Source organism: Salvia miltiorrhiza, chromosome 5, assembly GCF_028751815.1.
Source record: "Salvia miltiorrhiza cultivar Shanhuang (shh) chromosome 5, IMPLAD_Smil_shh, whole genome shotgun sequence".
NCBI classification, from domain to species: domain Eukaryota; kingdom Viridiplantae; phylum Streptophyta; class Magnoliopsida; order Lamiales; family Lamiaceae; genus Salvia; species Salvia miltiorrhiza.
In genome coordinates, this window is record NC_080391.1 from 49,197,532 (window position 1) to 49,207,993 (window position 10,462).

At 33.4% G+C, this 10,462-nt stretch overlaps 1 long non-coding RNA gene across 1 annotated transcript; it reads left to right on the forward strand.

Annotated features, from left to right (window-relative positions):
• The first annotated feature begins 8,932 nt into the window (after window positions 1-8,932).
• Window positions 8,933-10,153, forward strand: LOC130987140 (uncharacterized). Its single transcript, XR_009089585.1, has 2 exons — window positions 8,933-9,264; window positions 9,869-10,153. It is a non-coding gene; the product is annotated as an uncharacterized LOC130987140 (long non-coding RNA).
• The last annotated feature ends 309 nt before the right edge of the window (window positions 10,154-10,462 follow it).

The following is a 10,462-nucleotide window of genomic DNA, read 5'->3' on the forward strand; positions in this document are numbered from 1 at the left end:
ATTTTTTTATATCCAAAAAGAAAATCTTATGTTTGTTCATATCATATGGAATAAACCTTTTCACATGAGTTTGCTGATTTTTTTTATTGACTTTCTAAAATTTAATTAAAAGCTTATTTTTCATGTGTTTTTTAGAAATAATCTCTTATAAATTTATTGTCACTTTTTATTTAATTTTTTATTCTTGTCGTCCTGTTAATATTGAGAAAAAAAATTATTTACTAATGATTTATGGCCTATTGAAGATTTAGATTGTTAAAATGAAAAATAAACAAGAATAGTTTCATTTTAAAAAAAGGTTATTAGTGCCCACTTTGGATGAAATTTGGTTTTTAACATGAACTTTAAAAAATGTCAAATAATACATATGCATGAACTTTAATTTGTTTGGAATTTATCACGAAGTAAAATTTGCCCCAAATTCAAACTAACGTGACATTGACGTGGCAAATTGAAAACAAATTAAAAGTTCATATATTGTTTGACGCTTTTTAAGTTCATATTCAAAATCAAAATCCGTCCAGTACTGTTGATGTATTTGCATGCCAATAGCTATAATTTTAATTTGTCACGCTAGTTTCAATTTGACGAAAATTTTACTCCGTGATAAATTCCAAACAAATTAAAAGTTCATGTATTATTTGTCATATTTTAAAGTTCACATCAAAAAAACCACAATTCGTCCAAAATTAGTTCATTTACACGCCAACAACCCTAAAAAAAATAAACTTTATTTAAGGATGATTGATTATTTCGTGAAAGAGTGGATGAATGACTAATCTCAACCTCATGCAAACCGACATTTCTTTAGAAATGTTATGCATAATAGAAAAGGCATATCAACCTAACATTTGAAATGAACATATATAAAAGTCATTCAAATTATATTTTCATTTTATTTTGATGTACCAATCATCACCGTACCTATTATTAGTGAAACACGCTGCGTAACAATCAATTCATTCTTTCCGTAATTTGCTTTAGATATTGGTTTTATAATATACCAATCCCATGTGCCACACAAAACCAATTGGTCTTGTTGCAGTTTGGGAAAAACCAGATCAAATTGTATAATAATATTTGCCAATATTCTAATAATAAAAGCAAATCTTATCGATCTGCATATATTCATTTTTTGGCCGAAAACCGTCTTTAAATATGACGACTACATGCATTTAATATAAACTACGTTCCTTCAATGAAACAATTAGTAACAATATTTGTTGTGGAGGTGGTTGCAGCACGATTATTTCCGAGAGGTAATGTCATCGAACTATCGATATAAAATCCATTTGCATTTTCTTATTTTAGTCCATATATAATTTATGATGGTTAAAATGAAAAGTCACAACGATACATAATACTCCCTCCGTCCCACTCCAATAGGCTCAGTTTCCTTTTTGGGTTGTCCCACTCCAATAGGCTCAGTTTCCTTTTTAGGTAAAAAAATTGTACTTAATTGGTGTGGACCACACCACTTTACTACCACTTTTCTACTAAAAAGTAAGTTTTCTTAATCTTCGTGTCCAAATGAAGTGAGCCTATTGGAGTGGGACGGAGGGAGTATAACGCTGATAGACGATTGGATTTTTCCCATTGAGTTTTCTCCGTAGAGGTTTTAACGATAGTAAATATTAGTCTTAAATATATAATTAAATGAAAAGGTTTGATAGGGTGAAATATTATAATCCCTCCGTCCCACCTCCATAGTCCCTTATTTCATTTTTAGATGTCCCACAATATAGTCCACTTTCCAAAAATTTTTTTTTACCAAAGTAACCTTATTTAAATATAGTCAAACATAGAATAAATAAGGGCAAAATTGAATAATTACATGTATTTTGTATTTTTTTAAGTACTATTTGAATTTTTCAAGCACTATTTATTGCATTTTCTTAATATGTGTGAAAAAGTGAAGTGGATTATGGAGGTGGGACGGAGGGAGTAATAATTAATTAAGATTGTACTATTACAATTTTATCTGTATTTTCTTTTTTAAAATTAAAATGCTTTGAACATATTCATGAATATGGAGTGCAGATAAGTTAAAATAAAGTACATCATGTATGATGTAAAATGTGTAGAGAGAGGCAATGGAATCCACCCCGGATGGATGTGAAAACTCCATGCCTAATGAAAAGACCAATTGAATCCAAAATCTATATAGTATAAATGAAACAATAAAAAAAAAGTAAAAAGAAAATAAAATCATAGTTCCTTGCCCCACAAATCTTAATAATTCATTTATTTGTTTACAGCTAATTTTTTGCAATTTGTGGAGTGGAAACCACTCATAAAATCACCTTTCTTTTTTATGTTACCAAACCCTTTTCTGAAACAAATATAACATGTTTGGAGTTCATTAGGCTGCTTGTCTGTATGATTTTGGTAAATAGTTAATTCGCTATCAAAATTTTCTTTCTTTTTGTTTTTTCCCTTTAATGCTATGAAAAAAGTACAATTTGATTAAAGAAAAAGATAGTACCACTTACACTTTTTTTTTTTTTTAATCTAAAATTTGACCTTATCGAGATATTCGGTGGGGATGATGTAATGAGTTTGTTAGAATTAATTATTTTTTTAAAGAAAGTCTATTTTAAGAAAAGAGTATCTCAAGTCAAGCAGTAGCTATGGCTGAATTTATAATACTTTATCCTTCCTTTCATTTTGTTATATAGTACTTATTATCTTTTTACACATATATGAAATTATTTTATTTTATCTATATATTGTTTTAATTTACATATTATCTGCATCAATATTAAATAAAAATAATAAAAACAATTAATACAATTTAAATTTAAAAATAGGCTATATCTTAAGGCATTCCAAAAAAATATAAGGGATTTTCAAAATGGGAAAGAGAGGTTACCATTTTGATATTTTGCTTTTTTGTGATAAGGGCGACCTACATCACCTATTAATTTATTGTTTATTTAGGGTAGTCTACATGCAACCTAGCTACTAAGATATTGCAAACCACATAAAAGAAAAAATAATTGAACTAATTAAACTAACCACTACAAATTCCAAATATGAAAGAGCAAATACTTCTATCAACAGCTTCGTAATTGAGATACCTTAATTACGTGTATGCGAGGTTAAGGTCGGCTAAAATATAAATATATCTTAAAATATAAAATTAAAATTATTTTTAATTCTTAAATTATCAAGATCTACAATTGATTTATCACTATATTAAATGAATTCATGTTCTTGAATTAAAATCTCATAGGTAACGAAAATTTTATTTTTCGCAATTAAGACATTCACACAACAAATTCATGCGTGTTCTACATAGAATTCATACAATTTCTCGATGATTAAATATCAACTGTTAGATTATTATTAGATCAGTGATGCAAATCTATTCATATTTTATACTCTAAGAGTGTGTTCTCTTTGATGGAAAAATATGAAAAACAATATTTTGCCCATTTTTTCACTAGAATGTGATAAATTTTTTTTATTTTTCTCCCTTATTTTCTAATGATAAACTCACAACTAAAAAGAACACGCCCTATGGGTGTGTTCGCTTTTTATCTCTCTAAATAGAGGGATAATATAATGAGATATAAATTTATCACTTAAAGTGGAGATCACATTGTTTAAATCTTGTTTGGTTTGAATGATGATACATTTATCCACGCCTCACAAGGTAGTATAAAATTATGCCACCCTCCCTTAGTATAATATTATTCATTTTCCAAGGGAAAATGTGCTGCCCGAAAATTTATATCATTTGTCCAAATTTTTTATTATGTTTAAGCAAACGATGTATAAGGTGATAAATAGTATCCCTTCTTTATACCTCAAAGCAAACACACCTTAAGAGTTGTTTTTAGCCTAATCCTCTATGTGAGCTAATGTATATTCCCTCCGTCTCACAAAAACATGAACATTTTTCCATTTTGGGGTGTCTCACAAAAACATGAACATTTCCTTTTTTGTACATTACCCCCTTACTTTGTACATTACCCCCTTACTTTTTTGTACATTACCCCCTTACTTTGTATCCCTCCTTTTTATACTTATTCACAAAAAAATCATCATGGCCCACCATTACTTTTTCTTAATTAATTCATTACTCTCACAACACTTTATAAAGTGGGACTCATTTTTCACTCACAATAATTTCCAACTAACATTTCCTAAGATCCATGCCACTCCCAATTGTTCATATTTTTATGAGACGGAGGGAGTTTGTCTCATTTATTTTGAAACATTTAATGGGTAAGGACCACTTATTTAATGTATGTAGAGAAGATATGAATCACATATTATTTTTAAAAAATATTATTATAAATAGGACATATTAAAAAAAAAGTGTATCAAAATAAATGGAACAAAAGGAATATACATAGGAATATATACTTACATTACGTATAAGGCTAAATGTGTTTTCTCCCATTAAATTCCTCGCCTTTTATTGCAAGCATGATTTTAGAATAACTCAATAACTTCCTTATTAAATCTAACATACTCATTAATCTTAGGTACAATAATCAAGAAATAATTATGAAATTAATTAATTATGTATCCATTGAAATTTTTTATCAGTTAATCTATGTATACATAATATGTATATACATAATACCCCTATAAATTTCTACTCTTTTAGTATTCCTTTTCTATCCTCATTCATCATTTATGGTAAGTATATATTTAATCTAAATCTACTATTTATACTATATTTACATCATCTAAAACCTTCCAATTTTGTTTTTTGACATAACATCTCAACTTTAGTGATCACACAAGTGAATAAATCTATTTTCCATATGCATGCAGGATATATATAAATAAAATAAAATTAGTGAGTCATGCAATCCTTTTATTATTCTTTATTCCAACTTTTGCATTCCATTTTTTTTAATCGAAACTTTTTAATCAAAAGGAAAAAATAAATTGAAATTAATTAGTAAAACATAATTAAACTTAGTGAGTTATTTAATAAATTAGTACAATATATTTATGGGGAAAAAAAATCTTTAATTATTATGGAAAGATAGAACTTTGACTTTTACTAATTTACCTAAATTATCGGATGAGGTTAAATAGGTAAAATACTATATTAGTTAATTAACATTAATTAAGTATTAATCATTAATTAAAGAAAATTACTAAAATATCCTATTATGTATATACATAATATGTATAAATAGCACTACTCATTTTTTATTCGCTAATTTCTTAATACACTGCAAGTATATGTGTATAATTGATTGATTACAATTAATTATACTATCCTAAAATGTCTTTCTCTATTTGGAGAACAAATAAAGATTGGTTTGGTTTAACGCAAAGAAAATAAATAAACAGAGAGAAAATAAATCAAGTTGACAGAGAAAAACTAATGGAAATATATTATCTCAAGGTAAAAGTTTCAACAGATTCAGATAACCTAATAAATTCAATTCAATAAATCAAGATAAATTCTTCTAAGACAATCTCAAAGCTAGTTTATACTCATTCTCGTGGTATACAAACAGTTAATTACATGCAAGGCTACCGTCCTTGGATCACTCTTAAACATGCAACTCCAAATAGTCCTTAGGATTAATGTCCTCACACTTATCTCAAGCCCTCACGCTAATATTGACAAGTGTGTTTTATGTTCTTAATTCAAGTAATAATTATCATCTTCCGATATCAAATATAAACCTAAAAACATGCAAAATTGGTGGCCAATCAATTAAGCAAACAACATGTACAAGAACATAAAAATGATAAATTAAATCTTGATAAGTTGAATCAAAGAAAGTTAAAAATTCAAATTTGTTTACTACCTAAACCCTAGGATAAAAAATGTTCTAGCCACACATAGACATATGAACTAGGATAAAAATATCAAAGGAATAGATGAATATTCAACAAATAAACCATAAGGAAATCTGTGAATCTTCAGTTCTTGCTCTTCAGGTCTTCTCCTTCTGTCTCTCTCAGCTCTTAAAAAAATTAGAATAATGTAAAAGTCTCTTCAATATATTTCTGAGGAGTATTTATATGCAATAGGTCTCAAAATATCAAAACCGTGTAGAATCGAAAAAATAGTAAAAAAAACTCAAAAAATGCGCAAAAATTGAGCAAACACGTGGCCTGAGACGCGGCCACGCGATCAGACCACGTTCGTCGCCGAATTGCCCGCGGTCAGGCCCGTGGCCACGGTCGGGACCGCAGGATCCTGACAGTTTTGCGCAGCGATTTTATTTTGGCCAGTTCTCCCTCGTCCGACGTCCGATTTTCGATCCGTTCACGCTCACGAAATCGTATAGAGATGAACTTAGTAATAAGTTTTCGACAATAAACCAATATATATTCAAATAAACCATAAAATACACAAAATTCTCATAAGTAAGCATCAAATATGACACATGTTTATCATTTTTACACGTACACCAAGAGGCAAAAATGCATGTTTATCATTTTTACATGTGTACCAACGTTTTTTTTTTGTTTTTTTTAAAGAACAATCACTTTCATTCCAAGTCATTTGTGGGCTTTACAGATAATTTGTAGTTGTTTTATTGCTATAGAAGTGTCCCTTGGTACTCTCGTTTTCCTTATATATATGACAATACTAATTTCTCCTAAATAAATAGTTCATCGACTTAAACATTAATAACTCCGAATCATGAAAATGGGTATTTTCCCCTTCTTCTTTTTTTTTAACAATTGATCGGCCTAAATTGTAGATATATAATGCTAGTTTTATAGACTACATAGATCAATAGTATCATTCAAATTTTGTGTCTTGGACTACAAGGATACGTGAATAAGTTACTATAAGGGTTAATTACGTGAAAAATCATGAATTTTGGTGCGATTTCCAAACTTTCCATGAACTATTTTTTTAATATTCCCTGAATTTAAATGCCTGAACGGTTTTTCCACGGTTTTTACCTCCGGTGAAGGTCCGGTCTTAGCTGGCGCCTACGTGGCAATACCGAGCTGACATGGCGCCTATGTGGTAATACCGAGCTGATGTGGCGCCTACTTTGTAACACCCCGTTTCCTCGTAGCTATATTTAGAGTATTTTTTAACTTAGATTTAAGAAGATTCACGCCGGATTGAGAAAAAGAATTTATTTTAATTCCAACGAAAATGATTTACAAAAGCATTTGTAAATTTAATTATTAAATTTATATACATTGCATATTTATTTAATTTAACATTCAAGCATTTTCACGAGCTTTTAATTAGCAAACCCTGAAGTAGTATTACAGTTACGACAATTTTATCCTGAGGAATTTAAATTGTCCAATCATAGCCGCCCACCCTATGCCTCATAGCCGCCCACTCTACAGCCCAATTCCAGCCCCAAAAGTCAGGCTGTGTAGATCCCAACTTTTCCACCAAATCAAATGCAGATCCCAACTTTTCTACCAAATCAAATGCGCCATATTAGTTTGACATTTCCCACACCCACCTGCTCCCTCATTTTTGCAAACTTAATATAGCTGGGTTGATCCGAGCTTCCATCTTCCATCCTACACAATCATCCAACATATTGCATCTCTCTCACAAGAAAATCCGAAGCTCAAGAATTTCAGCAACTAAGCATATACAGAAACTGATCCAGCAGAATCCTTATAAAGGTTTCACTTCCAAATTCTACTCTATAAATTGTAATGTTTCCTTTCGTTCATTCACAGAGAAACACATATGCATACATTCATTTATATATATATATATATACATACTCATATATGTGTTTAAGCAAACATATCAAATGTTTTACAATGATGAAAATCGAAAATGAATAAAAAGAAGAAGAAAAATAGTCTTGAAGCTTTGTCTTGCTTTGATTTCGAACCTTGATGTGGTTGTTGGCTGTATGAGTCGAGATGAGGGATGCGGCGGTCCTCGCTGCTGTCGGCCGGAGGGAGCAGAGGGTAGGGTGCTGAGACGGCTATGGCAGCTTGCTTCATCTGCTGCTGTCGGCCGGAGATCTGAGGGAGAGGCGGCGAGGCAAGGGCTTTGTCGCCGCTCTGAGCCGGGTTTGGGTAGAAATGAAGGCGGCGTCCTTCATCGACTAGAGGCGGTCGGCGATGGCTGGTTGCTGTCGTCCGTCCGACACAGAGTGAGAGGAAGAGAGGCAGGGGCAGGTCACGGCGGCGGTGCCGCTGCTGCCCGGCCACGGCTGGAGAGAGAGAGGTGGTCTGGGCTGGGTATTGCTGAGGGTGTCCGCGACGGTGGCTCGGCTGCTGTTGCCGGAAGGCCGAGAGAGAGATCGCGAGGGAGGTCAGCAGCGGCAGTCCACTTCTTCGGCTGTCGTCGGGCGATCTGTGAACGAACGGAGAGAGAGAAGAAGGTGACGGTGAGGGTGACCGGAGACGGCGCTCTTTGCCGGAGATGGGCCTCGGCGGCCGTGAATTCGGGAGAAAGAGAGAGATGGTGATGGCATGTTTCAGTGTGTGTGTGCTGTCGTGAGAGAGAGAGAGAGAGAGAGAGAGAGAGAGACAAGGGGGGGGTTTAAGGATCGAGCGGCCGGCGACTCTACCGCCGCCGGAGAAGGAAGAAGGGGGGAGGGGGAAAGGCTGCTGCTGCGCCGCTGAGGTGTGTGTGTTTGCGTGTGTTTGTGTGTGTGGGTGTGTTGAAGAAGGGATTTAGGGAAGTTTGGGCCTTAGAGAGCTGGGCCGAATTTTGTAAAGGAGTTGGGCTGAGATTATTGGGCCTGACTTAATTATTAATAGCATGGGCTGTCCCTTATACAATCAAGTGGGCCGATTTCTTTTAATAGTTTGGGCCTTTATTTTAATTGCTTGGGCTGCGAAATTTTAAAAACTAGCCCTACATTTAATTATTTTGGGTAGTCCATAATTTAATTAATTTGACTATAATTAGTTTGATTAATTATTTTAAAGATGATTTGCATAATAATATTATATTATTATTATGTGCATATTTTAAGTGATTACTTATTATATGCTAAGCATGACATGTATTTGCATATGCATTTTTGCAAATAAAAGTACTCATGATTTAAATTGGTTTTCATTAAATCAAATTTTCAAAAGAAAGTCGAGTAAGAATATTGTTGGTGTTCTTAACTCAAGAATTTAGTTTTCAAATATTTATTAAATTTTGAAAACCCGGCTAAGTGAATCATAGGATGATAAGCACTTCACCATGACTTAAGATTAGATTGAGAAAACCTATTAAGAATAGAATTTCTTGTAGGCTTTATGAACCAAGGGGATTAGCGCTGCTTTCCCAAGACGAGTTTATGTGATTATGATCTTCAGGCTTTGCCTATCCAGGTGGGCTTACTTTCCAAATGTACAAAGTATGATTGAGTTATTAAGCTCTAAATGTTTCAATGAACTGCAAATTGTTTATTTAATGTAATGAAAACTGTTTATCCAATAAAATGTTTATGTGCACTCTGCTCCGTTTAAGGCTCGCAATTCATGAATCGATCGAGGTTCTCTCTTGACCTAACACGTTATTTGAGAATTGTGTACACCTATTAGCTAACTCGGTGGGTTGATCTCCATTCGGGCACTAATCATGTATGTATGAGGCGTTATAAGGGTGCTCGACGGGATGTGTTCCGGAGCATTGGGTCCCAAATGGGAACTTGACTGGGTTACGCCCTCAGTTCAAGTAAGAAGGAGAAATGGATCCGTCGGTGGCTAAAAGGTCCGGGATCACAGCGAGTAACGGAAAGGGAGTGTGACATGTGCGCACAAATGAAAGAAATTATTTTTAACATGCTTAGAAGTTATTTCACTTTAAAACCTTCTAAGTTATGTCAAGTATGATTGGATAAACTGCCTTTATTAAAATATGAGATGTTTCAGAAAATGCATGCCCACTAAGTACATTAGTACTTAGCCCAAAAATACTTTCAAATGTTTTCAGGTTGGCTGGCCGGTGCTGACGGGACGGAGCTGAGGCTAGAGTTAAATTCCTATGTTAGACTTCCGCTGTAGCAATTACTCATATCAGTCTTTTGTTTTCCCAACTTAAGATCTTTATCATAAATTTCAAATGATATACCTGACCGAGCTTAGACTCTTTACTATTAAATTTATGCCAATGAATGTCGGTTGTCAGAAGCATGAAACAAAACTTGTGATCCAAAGGGGCATAGCCCGACTTTCTATCCTATTTCGGGTTTTAACAAGGTATTTCCCTTGTTTATTTCTATGAATTATTCACACCTCGATTATATTTATTCCTTCAAGAATTGGGGTGTGACATACTTGGAAAAAAAATAAACAAAAAAATAGAAAATCGATCATTTTCCTCCCCTTCCTCCAGGTCGGCCGGTGGACCGCTGCCAAAGGACCGTCGCTGCCTTCCTCCGGCGAAGCAGCACCAAGGGCCACCACCTCCACCTTCCTCCTTCACGACGATCACCTCCCTCGATCTCAGACACGAAGGCCGGCCTCCGCCAAAAACCTCACCCCCAAACTGCCGCTGTTGTGCTCACGCCGTTCCAGACCTCGTCCA